At 39.5% G+C, this 26186-nt stretch overlaps 1 protein-coding gene across 1 annotated transcript in view; it reads left to right on the top strand.

Moving 5' to 3' along the window:
* Positions 1 to 26186, top strand: part of naaladl2 (N-acetylated alpha-linked acidic dipeptidase like 2) — a 471898-nt gene that overhangs the window by 108122 nt on the left and 337590 nt on the right. The window contains exon 3 of the mRNA XM_076880772.1: positions 21320 to 21359. The gene's annotated coding sequence lies outside the window, so the exon portion shown is untranslated. The remainder of the gene's footprint in view (positions 1 to 21319; positions 21360 to 26186) is intronic.

Below are 26186 nucleotides of genomic sequence, written 5' to 3'. Positions count from 1 at the left end.
ACGTGTTCCGCTGCTAAAGCCAGTGCATGTCCAGGCCCGTCTGAAGTTTGCCAGAGAGCACATGGATGATACAGCAGAGGATTGGGAGAATGTCATGTGGTCAGATGAAACCAAAGTAGAACTTTTTGGTATAAACTCAACTCGTCGTGTTTGGAGGAAGAAGAATACTGAGTTGCATCCCAAGAACACCATACCTACTGTGTAGCATGGGGGTGGAAACATCATGCTATGGGGCTGTTTTTCTGCCAAGGGGACAGGACGACTGATCCGTGTTAAGGACAGAATGAATGGGGCCATGTATCGTGAGATTTTGAGCCAAAACCTCCTTCCATCAGTGAGAACTTTGAAGATGAAACGAGGCTGGGTCTTCCAACATGACAATGATCCAAAACACACCGCCCGGGCAACAAAGGAGTGGCTCCGTAAGAAGCATTTGAAAGTCCTGGAGTGGCCTAGCCAGTCTCCAGACCTCAACCCCATAGAAAATCTGTGGCGGGAGTTGAAAGTCCGTGTTGCTCGGCGACAGCCCCAAAACATCACTGCTCTCGAGAAGATCTGCATGGAGGAATGGGCCAAAATACCAGCTACTGTGTGTGCAAACCTGGTAAAGACCTATAGTAAACGTTTGACCTCTGTTATTGCCAACAAAGGTTATGTTACAAAGTATTGAGTTGTATTTTTGTTATTGACCAAATACTTATTTTCCACCCTGATTTACCAATAAATTCTTTACAAATCCTACCATGTGAATTCATGGATTTTTTTTTTTCACATTCTGTCTCTCACAGTTGAAGTGTACCTCTGGTGCAAATTACTGACCTCTGTCATCATTTTAAGTGGGGGAACTTGCACAATCGGTGGCTGACTAAATACTTTTTTGCCCCACTGTATATACACACACACTTCTATATACATATGCAGGACACCTTAAACTAGTTTTTTAATTAAGCAGCAAGGCAGAACAAAGTCGGGCCTGTATCAAGACACAGGGACTAAACCCCAACTCAACCAGACCCAGAACTGATCCGGAATTAAAACAGGACTACAACAGTAACCAAGACAGAACCAGAATCAGAACTAGATGATAGTAGCACTAAAAATCATCATAGACCTGCACTACACTTATTTTTTAATTCTACCAAAGTGCAATATTTAGATTGAGAAATGTTTATATAATTGTTTAGCCTTGTTGTGCAAACAAGCCTGCATAACTTAATAAATATAGAATTTGAAAAGTAACAAATGGTATCTAAAAAGAAACACTAGGTACTAGATACATGTTCTGATGAGTTTTGGCAAACATCCATTTTGGCAACATGTGTGTCTCACCTGCTCTTGTTCCATCTCTGTTCTGTCCTCATTCTCTCTCTCCCTCTCTGTTCCTCTCTCTCCCTCTTTGTGCTGACAATCAAGCCAAACACCAACATCATCAAATATACAGTTGAAACCAGATATTTATGTACTCTTCAGATAAAACCACAAACACTTTTTTAATTGTAACATCAAATCAGACTAAATGTTTATTTTTTTAGATTGATAAATATAAAAAACATATTTGTTAACTTTAAGAGTAAAGAGAGAAAATATCTGTATTTCTTAATTGCAAATGGCACCAAATTGTATTCAAAATTGAGCCACATTTATGGAGCTCCACAATTCTTTTCCTGGGGTTTTGGTTGACATCTCTTGATTTTCCCGTGTCAAAGAAACAGGCTCTGTGTTTGCCTTATATGCATCCACAGGTGTGCCACCAATTTACTCACATGGACTCTACTAACCAATCAGAAGCTTCTTCAGCTCAGAATGGAATCGTCTGGAGTTTTCTTATTAATTAACAATAAACTTAGTGTATATGTACTCCTAAATTTGATGAAAGTGATTAAAATAGACAGCTCCCTCTTTTTATTCTGACATTTAACTAATTCAAAAGATATTTCAACATTTATTTATCTAAAACAAAAGTTTACTCTAAATTGATGTTTAACAGTTAAAAAAAAAAAGTTTTTATGTTTTCTCCATAAAGTGTATGTAAATATCTGGTTTCAACTGTGAATATACTGCTGTGTATTGAAATTCCTCTTGTTTTGCATAGATATACTGAACAACATCCAAAGCATAATATATAAAATAACATCTACCTGAGTTTTTTCTTTGAAAGAAGCTCCTTATGTCCATTGTTGTGTTCATCAGTACACAATTGAAACCGATTTAGAGAGTTTGTTTAGCCGTGGAGGGTAACAACTGAAAATATGAGATGTAAGCTAAGACTCTCTAAAAAATCAGCATTACTGTTGGGCTTTTTATTTATCCATTTGTTGATTCACTCGAAGAGCAAGTAACGCAACCAAGTGATCAGTTTGATATCAATCTTTTGTGATACACCGTCATATTTTACATTATTAGTTCAGTACGAATGATTTGCTTTGGTACCTGGTCAAACTTAAGCTCTCCTCTGTCTGCAGCAAACTCGCAGGGAGCAGCTTCTCCCCCCTCGCTCACATGGGTGCTGTGCTCAGTCTTAACTGTTTTCCATCTGACATTAAGAGGTAGCACAGAGGCAATCATCCACATTCATCTCTATGGCCTATTTAAAAGCACTTGTTATTTTGAAAACAGATGCCTATAGACTTTCTAAAGAGGTGAGCAATTATTTTTTTCCAAGGGGAACCATGGGAAACTGGGACTGTTGTGGACAATTGCACCTGAACTCTGTTCTGCTCAATATTCATTGTATCTCTTAATAAACTCCCATTTGTAAGAGTACAGTAGATGTTAGAATTATGCAATAAAAATCAAAAATAGGCAGAATATAAACAACATTTCATCACTGTTTAATCATCATTCCCATTTTGTCATTTTTAGCTCCAGCCTATTCAAGGATGCTGTTACCTCTGCGAACTCCCTGTCATAGTCTCTTCCACTGACAGCATTGCTGCCAGCTTCTTTGTAATCTCAAATTCATTTCAATTATTATCCAATGTACAAAGATGAGTAACTGGACTGTGTTGCAGACATCACAGCTCTCATCCAGAACCAAGGAAAAATTCAGAACTGTCTGCTTTGTTTTTCAGCTGAAGCTCCAGATTTCCCGCAATGTCCTTGATCCTTCTTGTTACAGTTCGCCTGTAGGGGACCAAATTCTCAATTGCTTCTTTTTTCTCAGAGCATATTAATGCAGCATACACCACCAAACACTCTGACAAACTCTTCATCGGTGAATGGATCAATGGTTTTTGCAATTTTGGAGGAATTCAGAAAGCTCCATTCCTGGATTTGTTTGATTTGCTAGTTGTATCGATCAAACAACCTTCTTTTGAATTTTTGATTTAAATGAATCCAGTCTATATTACCAGGGAACTGTTCTTAATGTTGGTGGCTAAAACACAACCAAGGCAACTGATTTTCTTACGAAAATCATTTAGTAAATGACTGTACTAAATAATAAGATAGTGCCTTCTATCTTTCGTGTTGTTTATGCATGAAAAACATTATATCATTTTGATTATCATCCTTTGCTGACTGTAATTGCAGCTTCTCTTACCAGTTCTTGTTTCATAAATATATAAAATATATAAATGTATATAGATTTATCACTGTTAAGCTACTCTTAAAATCATTAATTCGATTTTTATGGATAGCTGATAGTAGAGGTATAGACAGGAAATTGTTATAAAAGAAGCTTGAAGACCACCATGTAGGATGTAGAGCAAATGTAAACATCTAGTTCATTGGCTCAAACTAGATGGCTGTACTGGCAAAGAGAGAGAAAGGCAGTATTACTTCATGCGGCATTAAGGTAAAATTACACATCTCTCTTCAGTGGGTCATTAAAGTTTATAAATATGACATAGAAAGGTTTTTTTTAGTTCTCTCCACGAATGAACAAAACTAAAATGTATGAAGTCTGACTTTACCATTACCTTAAATAATGTCTTCACTATAATAACTGGCATTATGGGGATTTGCTTTTTTGTTTGATATCTTGCGTTATGTGAATATGGAAACAGATGTAGATCCCCTCAATAATAGTCCAGTAATACTTAGACTACACACTCACATATGTGCGCTGTGCATTATGCTCTTGACAAAGGCTCTAAAATGAATATATCCATGCAGTTTGGAGAGTCATTGCCATAAAACCCCAGTTCTACACCTGCTTTATCTGTATATACTTGCCATTGACAACACACAAGCAATGTGATGGTCTTAGTTTTAAGGGAGTGGGAAGGTGACACTGATTATGTGTGTGTATGTGTGCCAGCATGCTGTGACAGTGGCAGGTGATAATGAGTGATGTGCATTAGCTGTTCAGCAGCATGATCCAGGCTATATTTAGCACTAATTGTGTTTTTGTGTACAGAGGGTTTGAGAGAAGGTGTGACTTTCAACAAAGTACAAGTTCATCATAACTGAGTCACAGGGTGGGTGAGCAAAACAACCTCATTTGTCTTCCTGATTTCCTCATGACACTGTTTGTGAAAATGTGGGTGTTCCTCACATATCTTTGCAGAATTAAAAAGTTAGTGTAATGTTAGCCACTTAGTTGATTTTTAAATTAAAACCATGTTGATTCCTTAGAACTTGCAAGACATTTAATCTCTCTTTTAGAATCATCACCTAAAAACGATTCAAGGCAAACCAACATATAATGTAAAGAAGAGCGGACACAGGAGTTGTAATTTATTGATTTACAAACTGAATCCATATTTATGCAATGTGATGGGAATTAAAATTTACAACTTCAAACATCAGCATCTGCATTCTGGAACATCTGGATTAGTGAATTTGACTTTCAAATTTAATTAAAATGATTGAATAAAAATATTGCATTGAAATATTTAGGAATAAAAGCCATTTTTATACACAGGCCTCCATTTCAGAAGATCAAAAGTAACTGAACTTACAAGAACATTTATGGCTAGATGAGGCCGGTTCCTTCATTCTTTTGTCCAAGGTTAAGCAAATAAAATATCTGCAGTCAAATCCAAGTGTTGAACCTGCATTTGGTAATTGTACATGTGGAACTCTCAATTTGAGGTCTACAAGAATGTCAGCGCGAATGAGGTCATTGGTAGACTAGAAAACCCAAATAAACCTATCCAGTCTTTTAAGTGATGACGTGATGAATCTTGCTTCCGGGCCCAAACTACCCTGCGTTTAATATGGCTGTTGTGTATTTAACATGTTTTAATGCTTTGTATCTTGTTCTATTTAATCTCAACAAGCCCCTAAAGACAGTCAGTGATCACTGTCAGCCTCTCTCGGTTATTAACGCTAATCATTTTAAAGCTTAGTTTTTAAAACCTTACGATGTAACTACAGCCCAGCCCATGCAGCAGTATATTAATGACTAACCTCGTATTGTGGATGGATTATCTCAGTTGATCTCCTGACTGAAGTTTGGTCTGTTTACAGCATCCTGCCATGCAATTACATTTGTCCCTAACCTTCGGGAACCCTCATGTTAACTTTTATCGAGTGGAAAAAAGTTAGCGTTCATCCTCCAGCTTCACTGTTTATATTATGCTAACATAGCTGTGTCGCTAGCAATCACGTAGCACATCATTATATTCCACCTAGCAAAACTTACAAAATGTCACTGCTGTTTAGTTTTCTGTCTTCATTTATGTTGGAAGTGATAGCACAGCTGTACGTCTTAATTTGTTTCGGAAATCCCTCAGTCAGAACATGGTATATTATATTAAGTGGAAACTAGCGAGCTAACTTCCTGTTAACTTCTAACTAACTTCTAAAATTTCATAAATTCGGTTTTCATGGATGCCTGGATGTTAATGGAAGTTAATTGTGACTCCTGGTAGAATAGCAAAGCTGATCATTTTATTACACATGAAAACATTTACACAGTTTGTATGCTGCTGCGATTGTCTGATTTTGGGACCTGCAGCAGAATTGGGGCCCAGGCATGGCTAATGACATCAGACTTAAAGACCGAATTGGAGAGATACCCAAAACTTTACGAGTGGCCAAATCTACAATATGGTAAACTCTTAAAAGCTCAGCTAAATTAAAATACTTGAAAGACCACTGTTGGGTCTGTGTTTCCACAAACCCCGCTAATTCTAGAGACTTATTCATCATGAAGAAAACAAGACAGTCGATCGATCCATTACTTGCGCAAGGGAGGCCTCTCATCTGTGTCCAGCACGACAAATGACCACAATGGTGGCCTCCTCTCGCTGCCTTTTATTGACAACTTCAAACATACGCACCATGCGCTCAACGGCAGCACATTTACATCAGTCAGACAGCGCACACAGTCATATAAGATACACACAAACTTAAGCCAAGCCTACTCATATTAGTAACTATGCATACACAAAGTCAGACTCAGGGAGCATCTCGCCACACATTTTTTCTCTCTCTCCTTCTCTTTATTTATGAACAAGTGACGTATTCTCTCCACCTGTCTAAGCGACGCACACAGCATACATCCCTAGTTATACACAAACATCTATGGGTACACTGAGGTTCATTACATGGAATATAAATGGAGCTGGCTCCAGAGAAAAGAGGTTAAAAAATTTAACCAACTCAAAAAACTACAGGCGGATGTTGTCCTATTACAAGAGACCCACAGACCTCTTAGAGGTTCGAATGAACTTAAAACACCTGAGTTTCCCAATGTGTTCTCAGCTTGTTATAATTCTAGACAAAGGGGAGCAGCAATTTTAATACATAAAAATATTAATTTCACAGTACTCGATACAGTTATAGATCCAGAGGGCAAGGCAAGGCAAGTTTATTTGTATAGCACAATTCAACAACAAGGTGATTCAAAGTGCTTTACAGAGACATTAGAAACAAGAACAAATAAAAAGCATGATTTAAAATTGAATAAAACAAGCAAATAAACTAACTAACTAATTAACAAACAAACAAACAAACAACAGTATATAAAATCAAAACAGATAAAATCAGAACAGTAGATAAAATCAGTAGTTAAATGTAAGTTTTGAAATTTAAGCTTAAAGTGTGGATTTGGTGCTTTATTCAAATGCAGCTGAGAACAGGTGAGTCTTCAACCTGGATTTAAATAAACTGAGTGTTTCAGCTGATCTGAGGGCAGATTCTTAATCATTAAACTATCTATACGTGATAAAAAGCTATGTATTGCAAGTGTATATGGTCCAAATGTTGATGATCCCTCATTCTTTCACGGTTTTTTCAGTGCACTCTCTGAACACTTAGATGGCACACTTGTTCTTGGAGGTGACCTCAACCTTGGACTAAATGAAGACATGGATAGGCTCAATACAGCGGGAACTCAGCGTAATTGGCAGTCCACAAATATAATCAAACAGTATATGAGTGACTTTGGTCTTTGCGATGCATGGCGCTCCCTTCACCCCACCAGTAAGGAATATACTTTTTTCTCACATGTCCATCACTCCTACTCTCGTCTGGATTATTTTTTGGTCAGCAGCTCACTGCTGAACGACATTTCAGACACTGAGATTCACCCTATAGCTGTCAGCGATCATGGTCCTGTATCTTTAACACTAATGCACAAGAATAATACTACGCCAAGAAAAAACTGGAGATTTAATATATCACTGCTTAAAGATGAAGACTTTATTAAATATTTTAAAAAAGAGTGGACTTCATATTTGGACTATAATGACACTCCCGAAACATCAGCTTCTGTTCTATGGGAAGCAGGGAAAGCTGTGATGAGAGGTAAAATAATTTCTTTCTCATCACATAAAAAGAAAAAAGAAAACAAAAATATTCAGGAATTAGAAAAAAACATCAAATCACTAGAAGAAGCCTACGCGTCCCACCAAGATCAGGAAACATTGAACAAAATACGCAAAACAAAACTAGAATTAAATGAGATAATTGATAAAAAAACAAAATTCTTAGTACAAAGACTACGCCTACAAAATTATGAACATGGTAATAAATCCGGTCAATTTCTAGCAAACCAGCTAAAAATAAATAAAGAAAAAACAACTATATGTGCTGTTCAAGATTCATCTGGGAACACATTATATGAACCGATACAAATAAACAACATTTTCAGGGATTTCTATAAAACGTTGTATTCACCACAAATAAACCCATCTAAAAAAGAAATTGATCAGTTTTTGGACAATATAACTCTTCCAAAATTATTGGACACTCAAGCAATGGCACTGGATTCACCACTGACACCAGGTGAACTCCAGGAAGCCCTGATAAGTATGCACAATAATAAGGCTCCAGGTCCAGATGGCTTTCCTGCAGAATTCTACAAAGAATTCTGGTCAATTCTAGCACCAGTTTTCTACAGAACGTTGTTGGAAATTAAAGAAAAGGGCAGACTTCCATCAAATATGAATTCTGCAAACATTAATCTCCTGCTAAAACCAGGCAAAGACCCTGTATATCCCTCAAGCTATCGTCCAATATCCCTTATAAATGTAGACCTTAAAATAATCTGCAAAGCTCTCTCAAAGAGACTGGAGAAAATAACCCCCCTCTTAATTCATCCTGACCAAACTGGTTTCATAAAAGGTAGGCACTCATCAACAAATACACATAGATTACTTAATTTGATAGACTACTCATACAGTAAAAACCTAGAAACTACAATATTCTCTTTAGACGCAGAAAAAGCATTTGACAGAGTTAACTGGAAATTTCTATTTGCAACTTTACACAAATTTGGTTTTGGATCCTCTTTCATAAACTGGTTAAAAATATTATATAATTCCCCAACAGCTTGTGTTAGAACAAATGACCAGACATCCTCCAGCTTCTGTCTCTTGAGGGGCACCAGGCAGGGATGCCCACTCTCCCCTTCACTATTTGCAATTTTTATTGAACCACTAGCAGCAGCAATTAGACAGAATTCAGTAATTAAGGGCATAAAATGCAAGAACGTGGAACATAAAATCAGCCTTTATGCGGATGATGTGTTACTCTTTCTCCAAAATTCACAAACCAATATCTCTGGGGTGATTGAATTGATAAACTCTTTTGCAAGAATATCAGATTACTCAATTAACTGGTCAAAATCTACAGTCCTACCGATTAATTGCTCCTTCCATAATTCCTCTTCTACACCACTGCAATCGGGAAATATAAAATATTTAGGTATTAATGTTTCTCCCAAGCTTGCAGATCTAACTAAATTAAACCATATCCCACTTTTAAAGAAGGTAGAAGATGATCTGGCTAGATGGAAATGTCTACCCATATCACTCATGGGAAGGGTTGCCGCTATAAAAATGATGGTCTTACCAAAAATAAATTATTTATTCTCAATGATCCCAACTAAACCGCCACAAGATTGGTTCAGATCTCTAGATTCATGTATGTCCAAATTCCTTTGGAAAAATAAACCCCCACGTATAAGCTTAAAAACACTACAAAAGACCAAGGATAAAGGAGGACTAGAACTGCCTAACTTTCAGCACTACTTCTTAGCCAACAGGCTTCAGTTTATCTCAGGATGGCTAAAACACACCCTCTTAGATGAACCTTGGCTAGATGTAGAACAAGCACTCTGCAATAATCTAGAGATCTCAGACCTACCATTTATCAGCTCAAACATCCAACGACATGAATGCTTTAAAAGCATCAACATCAGCTCTTCTCTGACAGCATGGTGGGAGTTTCTAAAATTGACGGCGTCTTCATTAATCCCATGCAAACGTACACCTATCTGGAACAACCCTGACATATTACAAAACAATAATATGATAAACTTTTCAGATTGGAGTGATAAAGGAATCAAATATTTAGAACATATACTAGAAGGAACAGAATTTATTTCATTTGACGGACTAGTTACACAATATAGGATCAACAAGAAAAGATTTTTAGAATATCAACAAATTAAATCCATAGTAAAAAAGAAATTTAAACCGGGTCAAGTTGAACTACAAACACCACCAAGTGTGGTTCAATTTCTTACTCTTAAACCCCCCAAATTACTATCCAAAATATACAGAATGCTTTCTAAAACAGATGAATCAATATCACTTCCTATTGCAAAATGGGAAGCGGATTTATCAGTTAACTTAGACCTAAACTTCTGGTCTCAGATTTGCTTAAAAACCTTTCATCTAATTAGAAATCCCAGTCTTCAATTAATTCAATACAAAATATTACATAGAGTGCACTATACAGGTCATCGGATGTTCAAGATGGGCTTTACGTCTACCAACAACTGCTCACACTGCCAAACCAATTCACCGGACAATTATATCCACGCTCTTTGGTTCTGTCCACCAGTTCAGAAGTTTTGGCGCGAGATATGTGAAGACTTATCGAAGTGTCTGAAATGTAACATTCCAACTTCCCCCTTAGTGTGTTTGTTGGGCAGTTTAGATAATGTCACTTCAGAAAAGAATATCGCCCATATGGTTTTCACTGCCCTATGCATAGCCAAGAAAACAGTCCTCATGAACTGGAAAAATAAAAATAATCTTAATTCTAACCAATATAGAAATTATCTATTAGATTACATTAGTCTTGATACAGCCTCTGCCACCACATCAGATCAATTGCTCTGGGCTCCTTTGATCAGCTCCATCACCTAGTGGGGGTGGGGGGTCATAGTTTGGTCCCGCCTTCACTGTTGTGATTGGTGTGGGGGTAGGGACAGGCTTAGGGCGTCGGGGGGTTCCCCGGAGGCATCTTCCTTGGGGGGCTCAACCCGGGGTAGCGGTCATGTCCGGTTAGGGGCTCTGTTGGCTCTCAGGTGACTGTTTCCTCGCGGCTGCGTGCAGCGGGGCTAGGGGAGGGTCTGTGCTGACGGTCGTGGGTTACTGACCTGGTAGCCTGGCTGCCCCTGGGTGGGTCCGGGATGGGCGTGAGGTTCTGGGGGCGCTCCGTCTCTGGGCTGGGACCCGGACCGGGCCTCGGGGGCTTGGGTCCTGGTTGGTGTGTTGCCGGGGTTGTGGGCGGGTGGGTGCATGGGGGCCCAGCCCTGGAGCAGGGTGCCGCCGGTGCGTCGAGCCACCTGGGGGGCTCTTCAACTGGTGGGGGAGATTGTCACATCTTGCAGGAGCTTTCCTCTCCTCAGGAGCTCCCTCTGCAGGAGGGGGAGATACAGGAGAGGTGGAGGAAGATCTCAGCCTGGGTGTTTATTGTCTTATGTAGTCTGGAAGATGAGTGGATGGTGGGGTGGGTGCAGTTTTCTCTGTGGTGGGGTTGGGTGGACTGTCCCGGGCTCTGTGGGGCCGGGCGGCGCTGCTGCACTGGGCCCGGTCTGGATGGGCCTGGGCCCCCTTTCCCTGGCGGGTCGCGGAGTATGGGGGTGCCTACTGGGGTCAGCGGGGGAGCTGGCCCCAGGGAGGGGTCACTTGCCCCTCCCTTCCTTCCCTCCCCATCTCCAGCTGCCTCCCTCTTCCCGCTCCACCACAACCACCCACACATGCAGGGCCTTGGAGTAGGGGTATGTCACCAGGGTGCAGAGGGGGCTACCCCCCCCCCTCTGTCCCCTTCTGGCTGCCTCTGCCTCAATTTTATCCCACAACTTAGACATTCACATTACTCACACTCTCATTACACATACATATAGGATCTTGGGGGTGGGCACGATACACGGAGTCCAAAGTACCATCAGGGTGTACACCCCACCCCTGGCATCGTTGCCCACCTCTCAATTTTAAATACACGTAGACATTGAGGGCTAGCAGGAGGGACCATGCGCTTACCTGCTGCTCTCTGGCAGGTAGCTCCAAGCCCTCCTGGGTTTTAAATGCACCTTAGAACACACATGCATCAACATTACAATGAGCGGGTGGAGGGAGGTTTGGAGTCTTCTCTCACCCCCATTCTCTGCGACCTGCTGGAGCAGGGGGGCTAGGACTAGGAGGAGGAGTGTGGAGCCTTCCTGCTGCTGCGGAGTCGGGGCGGTCTGCCTCCCCCCACCGCAGGGAAAAGGGAAACACCACCTGGGTCTGGGTGCAGTTCCCCCCTCCAGGGGTGGGGGCACCTAGACCCGGTTTGTAGAGTACGCTTGGGGAGTGTGATCGTGTGTACAACGTCTCTTTATGTCTGTCTCCACGTTGGTTGAGTGTGGAGTAAGTGCATATGAGAGCATGAGGGTGGGAATGGATGTTTGTATCTGTGTGTGTCTGTATGTCTGTGTCTATATGTCAGGTTGGGTGTCAGGCGCCACCTCTCTGGGGACACCTCAGGCCCTCCAAGGTTTGGAGGCCTATCTCCCCCTACCACCACTTCCCCTGCCAGTAGCGGACCCCCTCAGACATCGGTGCGTTGGTGGTTCTTTGTGTCCGGGGATGGGCGTCCGGGTACACACCGGCTCACTCCTTGGCGGCCGCTTATCGGGGCCTGGAGCCTGGAGCCTGGGGCTCGCTCGGGCCACTTCGGAGGTGGGGTGCCTCGGTCACTCAGGCGCAGCTGGCTGCCGGCGGAGCTCACGGGCGCGTCACTGCAACTCCCCCTGGCTTCTGCTCCGCGGCTGCTGAGTGAGCCCTCATCTGGGACTCTCCTCAGCTCTTTCCTGGACAGTGGCGCAGCTGCCCCTCTGTTGGTCTTCCTTGGTCTCTTGTGTTCTGGGGGCCTCTGGATGTCTGGAGTTTTGATCTCCTCCACACCTGCTTCACGCCGTGGAGGACGGGGCTGTGGCCCCCCCACACCCTCTAGCAGATTATTACATGAAGGAACCTTTTAAAAAACAAAAAACAAGCGCGTCCATGCTCACAGGTGTACACACGGGTGATCACACCCACAAACTACACCCTTTTTGGCTCCTACCTCAAAGCACACTGTGTTCTGTTGATCTTATGTGCTGCACAATAATGTTTAACATTTAGTATTTACTGTCATATTCCCATATATCATTGTGATGTTGTTTATTCTATTACTCTTGTTCTCTTCTGCTTGCTTTCTTTTTTCTTTCTCAGCAGGTGATCCAGGTGAATTGATATATGCATTTTTTTTTCTCTGCCCGTTCTGTTGGTTTTTGTCTTTTGCCCTTCTCCCCTGTCCCTCTTCTCAGCTGTTTCTCTTTCCCTCTTTCTTTCTCCCCTTCTTTCCCCCAGTCAAGTCTGTCCCGTATTCAGTAAGTGAAGGGTCGTAAACGCAGGAAGCTTACATCAAAAGAAACAGATCTTTCAGATAGGATGTATCTACAATAAAACCTCCCCCAGTACAGAGTGGTTGGAGAGGTGGTCAGGATCAAAGGAATAGCTTTTATCCTACTGCTTAAACTAAGACTATACAAATTTAAGAAACACAATGGCAACATTCAACAATTAGACTTAACAACCACAAAAGTGAGTGATTACAGAATTCTTTCCTTGGTTCAGAGAAACCCCTTCACAACATCAAGCAAAGAGGTATTATTGTCAGAGTGTATAATGAGGACATGGATTCATGAATGTAAGGGTATATAAATAGGTGAAAAGAACTGGACAGAACACACAGGAAGTGGAAGGCCAGGCAAGGCTTTATCAGGACACATCTAAAAAAGGAAGCCTAGACAGTTCTAGAAAAAAAATCTTGGGATGGATGACATCAACATTAACTTGTCTGACTGACTCACAATAAATGATGACCCAAGTATTACAAGCAATCTTTATATTTAAACATATGTTACTTTTTCCAATAACTTTTGACCACCTTAAAAAAAAACCCACATGTATAGCTACTAGAGATGAGCCGGTATTTGTATCTGTATTTGTATTTGTTGAGGAGGGAAAAGTATTTGTATTCGAGTAAAATTCAAAATAGGCATAAAAATCCAATTTTTTTTGCGTTACACTTCTAACAAATGTTATAGTGTAAGTATTCTTTAATTTTATTCATTATAATAATTATGGATATGCAATATTAGTTGATGTTTTTCCATAAATCCAGCAATAAACATGTAACAAAGAATGTCATTGAAAAGAAAATAACATAATAGCCATTGGCTGTTGTTTTTTATGTTCTTGCCAGATGGCTCAGCAGCAGCGGCAACACTCTTCAAATCCATGTGGGGAGTTTCAGCTAAGTTAGTGAGTGACTACACAAGCATTGTTTTAACCTTTTTAACCGAACGTAAACATTATTCTGTAAACAGCCTATTGTCTAAATTACCGAGCTAACAGAGCTACGTAAACAGAGTGAACATGAGAGCTCCCGACTGCAGACGTCAATAATGCAGTGCAATGGAATAATCTCCCGATCTACGCGAAAGTTTTAAACTGCGTCCGGAACCCAGTTAAGGTAAAATAAAATCGATTCAACAAAAATAGTGATGCCGTTCAGTCTTTTTTCACTCAGCTGAGCCTTCTCTGTTGCTGTGTGCAGCAGCGTCAGTCACCTCTTTCACACGTCACTCACTCAGCCGGCCATGCACTGCGGTCTCATAAGGAAACTCTGCTTTTTGATGTAAAGTTTTTCCTTGTTCCCGAATACAAATATTTTTTTAAAGTATTTGTTCGAAATAGCCCTCTGGCTATTAGATTTACAAAAGTTTTAATAGCTTCACTCTAACTAGTCCCTTAGGGATTTTGCGTATTCATACATTTTTAAGACAAAGATGGACTAAAATGTGTCCTATTTACGTGCTGCCATGTTTTCTCTTGCTGAGCATGGATCCAGTGATGAGCAGCTGAAAATACAGCAGGGACTGTAGAATTCACATGATGTGAGTGTGCTGCTGAAACAAGTGCATTATGTAAGTTGAGTTCAAAAGTCTGTAAATAACAATTCAGAGTATAAAAGGAACGAAAAGTTTAAAAAAAAAGTTTTAAATTAAGGCCTCTGTTTTTATGTACCACAAAATATAGGTTTCTGCTGCTTATATAGTCTCATATAACACTGAAAGCAAGATCAAGTATATGAGCAATAGATCCTTGTCGCTGTTTGTTGTCCAAGTATTTGTTTGAAATAAGTATTCGTAAAAAACACGTTATTTGTGCCTTTCCAAATACCGTATTCAGGTTCGGCTCCACCCCTAATAGGTGGAGCCAAACTCTGGCACATTATGATTTAGGGAGGCATAAAGTGTCCTAAAACCAAAACTATATTGTGTTATGTTTGTTTGACTACCATCTAATTCTTTTTTTTTTCTGTAAACTTTAAATTGAATTTTCTGATTCATTGCTGACCTCTAGCAACATGCCTACACTGACATAGACCTGTGTGTTATTTTGCCAGAGGGCTATTGTCAGTCTCAAAGTACTTTAAGTGCTGTCTGAAAGGCTCACCTCAGGGCAAAAACATCCCTTTACTACCATAGCTTGTCTTCTATATCAGGCCATGCAAAGCAGACACTCAGCTGTGGTTCTTGGATCTAGCATGCAATGATTCTGTTCACCACATTATCAAACATCCCTTTAGAATATCAGAACTCACACACTGTCGATATTTTACACCTTTACAACAAGTTTAAATATGTATATAACTAAAGAGGCTCCAAATGATACTTGGATGGCAGGTTGCCTACTTTGAGTTCTTTTTTCATCTATAGTTTCGATATAGTCTAGATATGAAAGAACAAAGTAAATTTAAATTGTGATTGTTCCTGATTCCTATTGTCCTGTATCTGCGAGCTTGACTTGAAAATAGTGCACTTATAACATTTTCTTTTCTTCTTTAATAATTCCCACATTTTAAAGATACAGATAAATTTATTTTCTTGCACTCCTAGCTATAAAGGCTTATTTTACTTTCTTTACTGCTGACTGAAGTCCAGAGTGGATGAGAACTCTCAGCAACAGCTAACTGATAGGCTTGATGTGTAATTAATGGTCTGACACGGGCTAATGAAGCTAATGACGCTAACTGCGCTAGCATATGGGAGCCCCATGGGGATCCACACTTGGCACTCTAATTTAGATAAATGACGCCCCAGGTTATACTGGGCTATTTGCATTTAATTTGGTGGAGGCCATAGAAAAAGAGGGGATTAAACAGGGGATGGATGAGAGAGATCACAGAAAAGGTGTTAAGGGTTGGAAAAATGGGGACATGGAGGTGTTTATTCCAGTGAAGGTGCATGTATGTGTATGCTCTTGCCATATAAAGGGACTGAAAGCTGAGTGGGCTAATGGCAGAAACAGTTTTTGCAGTGTGTGTGAGAGAGAAATAGAGAGAGAGGGCAAAAGAGCACACCACTTAGCCACAACAGTGCATAATATTCTGAATGATTGCGTCATGCAACCAAAACGTCTGCGACACATTTGGGTGTGAACACTATACTTTTAGAACTTCAGATTAGGGTCGTGAGGCAGGACCTGCAGATATAAGATGTAGTCTAGCGCAACATCTTTGTTCTCAAGTTAGTCCTTAACTATTTGATGATGGGGAGGTCCAAATTGTGCAGCTGGGAGAGATCGGTGCCATTCATGACAAATTTCGCACAAGTGGTAGTTATCAAAGTCACAAAAACATAAACGCCTAAAACCAAGATTAGCCAGCAGATGACTGCATTGCATTGAAATGATCGGTGTTATCAAAATTTCAGTTTATTTGCTCAACAGATAGAAAGTCTCAAGAATAAAGTCGGGATTATATTTTTGGATTGGATCATTGTAGTATATGAGACATCAAGTGTCAAATCTATGTTGAAACCAAGACATACAATACTTCTTCAAAGAACTTAATTAGATTTACAAAAGTTTTAATAGCTTCACTCTAACTAGTCCCTTGGGGATTTTGCGTATTCACAGTCAGTAATTCATGAAGACACTTCAGATGACTGTCACCAGTTTTACATTTTTAAGACAAAGATGGACTAAAATGTGTCCTATTTAAGTGCTGCCGATGTTTTCTCTTGCTGAGCATGGATCCAGTGATGAGCAGCTGAAAATACAGCAGGAACTGTAGAATTCTCATTATGTGAGTGCACTGCTGAAATAAGTGCATTAGGTAAGTTGAGTTCAAAAGTCTGTAAATAACAATTCAGAGTAGAAAGGGAGCGAAAAGTAAAAAAGTTTTAATTAAGGCCTCTGTTTTTATGTACCACAAAATATAGGTTTCTGCTGCTTATATATTCTCATATAACACTGAAAGCAAGATCAAGTATATGAGCAATAGATCCTTGTCACTGTTTGTTGTCCAATGTCAGTCACTGAACTCCTTTTGGTCCCTTTACAACTCATCTGCTGTTCTGTTCTGGTGTTTACAGGCAGTTGATTTCATTTCACTCCTGTAGTGCTCCCCACAGCGATCACAAGTGCCAGATGTTTGTTACATTTAGAACTCTGGAACTGGTAGTGTCTGTGCTCGTCTTTGTATTAGCTTAAAAGAATTAAAGAAGAATCAAGAATTAGTCAGTAGCAGTAAGGGCTCCTTTCTGAGACTCAGCTGAATCCGTTATAGTATAAACTGCTAGGTCCATAAATATTTGAACAACAACACAGTTTTTGCAGTTTTGGACAGCAAAGATATGACTGAATTGGATACCTTTAGCTTTTAGCTTTAATTCAAGGGTTTAACAAACAGTGCAAAGTGTTACAGTTACACATTTGCACTGTGAGTTAGTTTTGTAGCATTTGGATGAATCTCAGCAGAGAGTGTAGTCCTGCATACTTCAGTTTATATCTATTTTCAAGTTAATATATATTTATATTCAGTTTATACTATTGATTTGACTGCTTTTATCAGCAGTCAAATCAATAAACACAAGTGACACAGTTCCAATGGCAGCTATATGTTCCCATATGATTGTTGGGGTTTCTTTCTAATATTGAAAAGTCTTTACCGTACAATATAAAGCACCTTGAGGTAACTTTCATAACTAGGAATGCGCTTTAGATGTTTTGATAAAGGCTCATCTTGACTGTTATTGTGTGCAACCAGTGGTTTGCACCTTGTTGTAAACCTTTAATTACAGTCATGCGAAATGCAGTACTTTTTAAACCAATTAAATTAAAGTTGAAAGTTTTTTTTCCTTCAGTCAGATCTTTTTTTCATATTTAAAATAAATAAATAAATAAATAAATATGTAAATGTCAAAATACTTACTTCCTATCTGTATGTGACTCTAACCTCAGTGGGATGTGGAGTCTAGATCCATTTACATAATAATCTTTATTCTGATCTTAAGTATAATTTATTTAAAATGTAATTTTCAATTTTCAATCGCATTCTCGACAAGCTTAGTGTTCTATTGCTGTTCCACTCATTACCTAACTGTAATTTGGACAAGGGCTTTACACTAGTCTGTTTTTCGATAGTCTTCTTTCCCAATTTCTATAAAAATACTAACAATTTAACCTCACATAAACACATTTCAATGCTGACAAATTTTAGATATTCATAGAATAATATTTATTATTTGCTTCTTTTTTGTTGTTAAATTAAGTCTTTACATTTGTGGTCATCACAAAAAACATAGCGATGGACTGCTGATATCTGAAATGTAAAATGTTATTCAGTGTTTGCCTGCGATACTTTTCCATTAAATATCTGACTGTTCTGTTTTCCAAAATCCACCCACCACGGAACAAGAAAACTTGACCTTCAGCTGTAATGGGCTACATAACCTGTTGACTTGTGGGTAATGCAGTTTTTAATGGACTGGCTTAACAGCATCCAAGAGAACCAAGAGAGAAAACAAGAAAGAAAAATGGTATTGAGAGGAAGAAATACAAAAACACCCTACCAGATAAGAATGTTTGGCTGTTATTGTTTTCCGTGTCTAACATCGTGAGACATGGCCTGTGGTATTCAGGAGATTTAATGCGGAGGAGAGAGTGAGGGATCCATAAAGCCTCTGCTCTCCTCCAACACCCCAGGGGAAGCCATCTTTAATTCATGAACACTATAAAAATAAAGGTTTTTCTCTGATGGCCCTGCAGCCTGTAACAAACTCTCACAGCTACATGGCACCGTGCAGATGTTAATGCTGTGGTTATGGATGGATACCGGCATGCGAGACCCAGGATATATTTTATGCAGAAATGAAGTCTACCTTTGGCTGTGCTGCTAAATGGATTCCAATATGCTTCATGTTGATTTTTTTTACTCTGCAGAGATAAGACAGACACATGAAGGCTAGACTTTGTGTGGTACCAAGCTAGCATAGCTGGCTAAAATAAAAGAAGCAGTTACACTTCTTAATCTTAGAAAGATCCTATCGAATATAAACCAAGTTTCAAGACTTTCTTAACAAGCCCATATTCCAATTTATATGTAGCACATCAGTTTTGGCATTGGATCCTGTCATAGCTGTTAATCTGAAAGTCTTTTAACCGTAGCAAAACATCTTACTAATTGTGTAATTAACTATTTCTGTTAGTATCTATAATGGTGTACTGTCATTTCATTCCTTAAAGTATTTTCCAGTTTGAATGTTACAGAATCTCCCCCAACACTTGCCACAACTTGGGGGAAAATTGAGATAGAAGCTGGTACCAACTTCTGAATTCATAAGTCTCTGCAAATTAAAAGAAAAGGTGTATAGTTATCTACTGGAAAATCATATGGTATAATACAGTCTAGTACATATGGTACCAAAACATAAGACAGTCCGTGATATAAAAAACCCTGCAGTAAACCTGGTGTGACCTGGGCCTCCCCATAATGACAGCTCACCAAATAGAGATATATATATGCCTTGTTCCAGTAATCTTCTCATTAATACATCCTGGTTGCTTAGTGCCAATGCTGGGTGTTGCCTGAGCCAGTATGGCTTTAGATATGTATCTCTTACTCATGTTCCAAGTTGCGCTTGGGTAGCATGAAGGGCCAGTCAAAAGTGGTCACAGTAGTAATAGGACCATTAGGAGTTGTAACCTCAAAAATTGGAAGAGTTGCTCCAACAAATTTGAGGTGTAACATCAAAGGTCTCTGTCCAACGTACAGCTAAGCTACTCTCGTGTGTGTGTGTGTTTAAGAAAACACAGCAAGACTGACTACAGCATAGCAATATACTCCTGTTTTGTATGCTTTATGCTCTGTAAGTCTACTCGGATGGCATAAATATGTCAGAAAAAATTATTTACGCATTTGATTTAGTTATGTGTAAATGAATTTATATCAACTAGACAGGCAATTTTTAAAATACTATTTTTCACATCTTCTCAAACTGTTCTCTCCACTTTACTTCCCTTCACTGTCATTGTTGTCTATCTTAATGTCGTGCCTATTTTTGACTCAAAATGTTTAAAGCAGTGAAGTAAATAAAAATGCAAATATATTTAAACACATTTGTGGGTATGCTTAAAAAGTCACCATTGCCAAACAGTGTTGCCCTGAGAAGGCAGAAAAAAACACAATTCTAAACAGACAAAATGAAGAAAACTTAAATGGGACAGTCTCTACACAGACCTTGCACACACACACAAACAAATCACATTGTTTTATTTTATAGTTTATGTCATATCATTTTAATACATTTTTAAGGCAAATAATCTTCCCTTCATCTTACAGCATGTCCTCCTCCTGTGACAAGTATCAAAAACGTGCTTTTTTCAAATGCTGCTTGACCAATTTTGTTTTGTTTTAATCATTTCTAAAAGCATTAACTAGACATTTGGCTTAAGAAAATTTCTGTTGCCAAAGGCCAATGCTCTGCAGAAGAGGGTTAATGTTGAACATTGAATTCATTGCTTATTATACTGATGCACTTTGTAGAATTCATGGTCAGATTAAATTATATTAACAGTATTCTCTCCCTAAACCTTGAGTCACATAAGTGTGAAAAATTATATCAGCAATATTATCTGGAGTTTGTAAGGATGTGGCTGTATTTTGCTTTGCAAGCTGTGACATGAGTTTTAACCTTAAAGCTGTACGAAATCCACAATGATATGGATAAATAATAGATGACCCATTAGAATGGGGATATGTTGCACATTGAGAATATAACCGAATACAACCCTTGTTAGAAGTTTAGAGTGTAAAAGGTTTACATTGGGACATTAAAGGCTCCTTTCACTTATGCTTCCAAAGTTAAGGAAAATGCATGGCATGAAGTAAAATGCCATCGTGCCAAAAAAAAAAAAAAAAAAAAAAGATTGTTATTTTTTTCCTAAATACTGACTTAAACCAGACAGTCCCATGTATCTGTTAGCAAATAAGCCTGCATTTTAGCACTCCCACTCATGCAAGGACCTCATTTGCTACCAACCACCACAGAATGTGAACTTAATGGAGATGCTTGATTATTCCATTACACTGCTGTTTGCTCTTCTTATTTGTCCCCGGTGGTCTTACCCTTTCTTGCATTAACCTAGAATACTACTGGGACACGCATCAGGGTGGAAATGATTTTATAATTTGTGTGTATTGTACAGTATTCGTGGATCTGAAAGTATACAGTGAATGGCAAATTTGAGGTTTTTTAATGCATGATTTATGTGAAAAAAATGAATAATTTGTGGTCTGTGCTTCTCTGTGGCAGGGAGAAGGAAATCCATGATTGACAGCATACTTCCTGCTCTGTAAGTACGGCAGCTGACAAGGTCGTGTCAAATGAAATGATTGGTGAGGAGAAGTGTTTGGGAAAATATTCTTTCTTTCTCTCTCACTCTTTGTCTCTGCCCTGATCACACTAAGTGTATTCAGCTGTGTCTAGAGCAAACTGGCGATGCAGTAATTTATGAATGAGAGGCGAATAGTAGTGAAAGGTAGCAGATACAGCAGATGGCCTGTCAATCTGCTTAGAGCTGAAAGACAAAAGATGAATGACAACTTTGTTCCTCAAGCCTGCATTTGTCCTGCTATATAAATAGTAATCTTACACAAATACCTGTGCAAGTATTTCATATCAGAAGAACAATTTGATGAGGGTCTTTGTCCCAGCATACCAGTGCTATTGTTCTACACCTCTTCAAAGCAACAGATCTGTCTGATTATGGAGCGCTCTCTCTGAAGGTCAAAGAGTAGCTTTTGCATCAGGCGTTTCATTTGCTATGCAAAATTAGTTCTTGGTTTGACTCTGAAATTGATTGCTATTAAAAAGCCTACTTTGAATTGTAATTGCACATAATAGAGCCATTTAAGACTCATTGAACAAACTACGTAATTGTTTTGGGCAGTTTTCTCCCTCACTATGGCTGCTCAACATGTTTTTTTATGTCTTAGCATATTTGCCTAAAATATGTTGCTATAAAATCGATCTAATAAGACATCTACTACTTCTACTTCACCAATGTAAATTATATAATATAAACAACACACAATTGAAACTAGCAGTGAAACTAGCACTAGTGAAAATTTTAAATAAATTCCTAAAATATGAAAAAACAAACGATAAAATGAGGGGCTAGATATTATACACAACACTGTAACCAAGGAACTTGTTAATGCTAGTCAGTCACAGCAGCTTTTAAAGTAAGTTAGCCTAGTTGTAAGCAGAACAATAAACCTTGTCTACAGCTAGTAATGTACAGCTAAACATTGCAAACTTGCATCAAATTCATATCCAGCAAAACGTTCAGAGATTTATTTTTCCTCCATGAACTTCAATTCCATTGAATAAAACTGAGTTTGAGAAGTTTTTCCATTTAAATGCTGATGTGTCATAGATATTGCACTCAAGTCATTGCTCAGCAAAAAGCGTAGCTTATGATCCTTCCTAAGTTACATTTTCTTAATGTCAATCTCTAATTGGATTATTTTTTTCTCAAATTTAACTGCAGATTATCACTGAAATTATTGTTGGTTTCTAAAAGTACAATTTAATGTAAAGGTCTGATATAATGACGATTATAAATAAATGATAAATGTATGAAGTTAGTGTCGATAGTTGAATGCTGCACTTTTCCTATATGCTTTGAATTTTATATGAACGTTTTACTGCACAAATGCTTTTAATTTGTTAGAGAAATGTAGCTGCTATGCCTACATCCTCTGAAATGATGTGTCTGTCACCTCAATTAAGATCAAGTCAGAAAAGGCATACAGATGGCAATACACTGGCACTGTCAAGTGTTGTTACACTTCGAAATGAAGCCGTGAGCTCAAAGAGCAACATTTTGTTTTACTTCTGAAAGCATAACGAGCCTTAAAAATTCTGTGACATGTTCAGGCAAACCCACGGGCAAAAGTTGCCTCCTCGCTACATCATTTATTGAAAAAGAGCTTTAAAGTGTGGTGATGTAGTTTTGGTTACAGCTGGGAGACGGCATCTAACTCGAACTGACAAAGAGTGGAGTGGGTGTTGGACGAAGAGCAATAGTTATCTTGATTTTGAGATTTTTGTGGTTTGCTCAGGTGTGACACCAACAGTTTGCTGATTGTGTACTTAAAACTCCACTGGAATAATGGTGATTAATGTAATCGTGTTTTATTCAACTACTTTTGATTAATGTTGATAATTGGAAATTAAATTAGAATGTCAGTTTAATTAAATGGTTACTTTTATTAACAGGCATATTATGTATTTAAGGGATTATTGGTATTACAGTTTGTCAGGATTTCTTATTTTAACTTTCAGGAACTTTAAAGACAGCAGTGGTTAGCATTGCACATTTCTAAGAATAAAATTAACAGAAAAAAACCAATGTGTCTTTGTGTGGATTAGAGAAATCAAGAAGCCTTCAGTAAATCAAAAATTTTATTTTAAGACAAATACTGGGAGGAGTGAACCAAATTGCCAAATTAATGCTAAATTAAGTGACACCATGTTTAATACAATTTTGGATTAAGATGTACAGGAAAAGTTGAAAATCACTCAATAATTGACATGAACAGCAACAATCAATCAACATCAATTTGTGATGTCAATGATGCTGGTAAAGTTATCCAGATTTTTGCTTTTCCTAATGTCAATAGAAAGATAGTAAAAATAGATGGTTATTTGTCCATTTATTTATACTTTTTGTCAAGGTTCAAGGTTCTTTATTTGTCACATGCATAGTTATACAAGTATAACACACAGTGAAATGTAGCCTGACACGCTCCTCGACATGTGCAAAAAAATTGGGGGGGGTGTAGAGGAGAAACATTATATATATATATGTAGTATATACATTGGGTGAATGTGCAGTAGTAGCAGCAAGCAGGTGAATTCTGTACATTAATAAGAATAGACATCTGACTATTTTACAGGATAGACAATATAAACATATTTAAAATTAAAGGAATTGAAATGTACATTGTGCCTGGGTTTAGAGTGTCTGGAAGAGAGTCCTGTCTCAGTCAATTATAGATGATGTGAGCGGGCGGGTGTGTGTGTTTAGGGCACGGATGGCTTGGGGATAGAAGCTCCTCTTGAGTCTCTCTGTCCTTGCCCGGATGATGCAGAACCTTCTACCAGATTGCAGAAGTTGGAACAGTTTGTTGCCAGGATGGGACGGGTCCTTCAGTATCTGCGCTGCTCTAGTCCGGCATCTCCTGGTGTAGGTGTCCTGAAGCGGGGGGAGAGCAATCCTGCAGCAGCGTTCTGCTGTACGGATCACTCTCTGGAGAGCTTTTTGGTCCTTCACACAGCTGTTCCCAAACCACGATGTCATGTTCTGTGTGAGGATGCTCTCCACAGCGCCTGTATAGAAAATCCTGAGGATCTTTGGAGAGACCCTGAACTTCCTCAGTTGTCGTAGGTGATACAGGCGCTGCCTAGCCTTTTTGGTCTGGACCTGAATGTGGGCAGCCCATGTCAGGTCTGAGGAGATGTGGACACCAAGATACTTGAAGGATTGCACCCTCTCCACTGGAGCTCCATTGATGATAATGGGTTTGTAGTCTCTGTGCTGACCCCTTCTGAAGTCCACCACCAGCTCCTTGGTCTTGCTGACGTTCAGCTGGAGGTGGTTGTCCTGGCACCACGATGCCAGATTCTTCACTTCATCCATGTAGGCCGTCTCATCGTTGTTGGAGATGGCACCCAACACCACTGTGTCGTCAGCAAACTTCACAATGGTGTTGGAGCCATGGGTGGCCACACAGTCTGAAGTGTAGAGGGAGTAGAGCAGTGGCGAGAGGACACATCCCTGAGGTGCTCCTGTGTTGATGGTGATGCTGTTGGAGAAGCACCTGCCCACCCTCACCACCTGAGTTCTGCCAGTGAGGAAGTCCAACACCCATGCACACAGACGGCTGTTAAGTCCCAGATCCCTCAGCTTTGTGAACAGTCTGCAGGGCACTATTGTGTTAAACGCTGAACTGTAATCAACAAACAGCATTCGCACATAGTTACCCTGTTTCTTGTCCACATGGCTGAGAGTGGTGTGTAGGACGTGGGCGATGGCATCCTCTGTGGATCTGTTGGATCTGTAGGCGAACTGCAGCGGATCTGTGGTGTCTGGGATGGAGGAGGAGATGATGTTCTTCAGCAGCCTCTCAAACACCTTCATTACTACCGAGGTCAGTGCAACTGGCCGGTAATCGTTCAGGGATGAGGGTTTGCTGTTCTTGGGCACAGGGATGATGGTGGATCTTTTGAAGCATGTGGGGACCACAGACTTCGCCAGGGACTCGTTGAAGATGTAAGTGAACACACCTGCTAGCTGGTCAGCACAGCAGCGCAGCAGACGGCCGGTGATGCCGTCTGGCCCCGCCGCTTTCCTTGTGTTCACTCTCCTCAGTGCCGCTCGGACGTCATGCTCCGCGATGCTGGTCACCGGTCTCTCGCTGATGACGTCACTGTCCTCGGTAGTCAGGCGGTAGATAGCATTAGCCACCTGGCTAACCTTGAAACGGGCGTAGAACTGATTCAGCTCGTTGGTGAATGCAGAGTCAGCGTTGATCAGCGCAGTGTCCCTGGCTTTGTAGTCCGTAATGGTGCGTAGTCCGTGCCACATACTCCGTGTGTCGCCCTGGTGGAAGTGGGACTCCACACGTCTTTTCTGTCCATGGAATTCAGTCTGAAGTACATATATGGAAACTTAAGATATACTGAACATCTTTTAACATACACTTTCAGTAACATGATCAATATTGTGTTGTGCGAATATATATGTATATACATATATATTTTAAATCTGTGGATGTCACATGAAAAATCGATATGAAAAATGCAACAAGTTAAATTACATGTACAAAAAAAGATAAAAAAGAGAGGGAATCTTATAACTCCTGCAGTGATAGGTATCAAGTGAAAGCCACTGCATTGTGTGTAAGGCTGTAACAGAAGGTCAGCAGTTAAATGAACTTTTGTTCCATTTTACTGAGAGGAGCCTTCATCTGCATTGAGCTAGAAGTAATGAAAGTGTGGTAGAGCATTGAAGATTGATGCCAAGGAACTCCCAGACCTCTTTCCTCTGCTTTTTACTCTCTCTTATTCATCTATAAACACTCTGTTCTTTCCTTGCTTCCTGTTTTCAACT

Source organism: Maylandia zebra, linkage group LG23 (assembly GCF_041146795.1).
Source record: "Maylandia zebra isolate NMK-2024a linkage group LG23, Mzebra_GT3a, whole genome shotgun sequence".
In the NCBI taxonomy this organism is placed as follows: Eukaryota; Metazoa; Chordata; class Actinopteri; order Cichliformes; family Cichlidae; genus Maylandia; species Maylandia zebra.
This window is presented reverse-complemented; position numbering and strand designations above follow the sequence as displayed.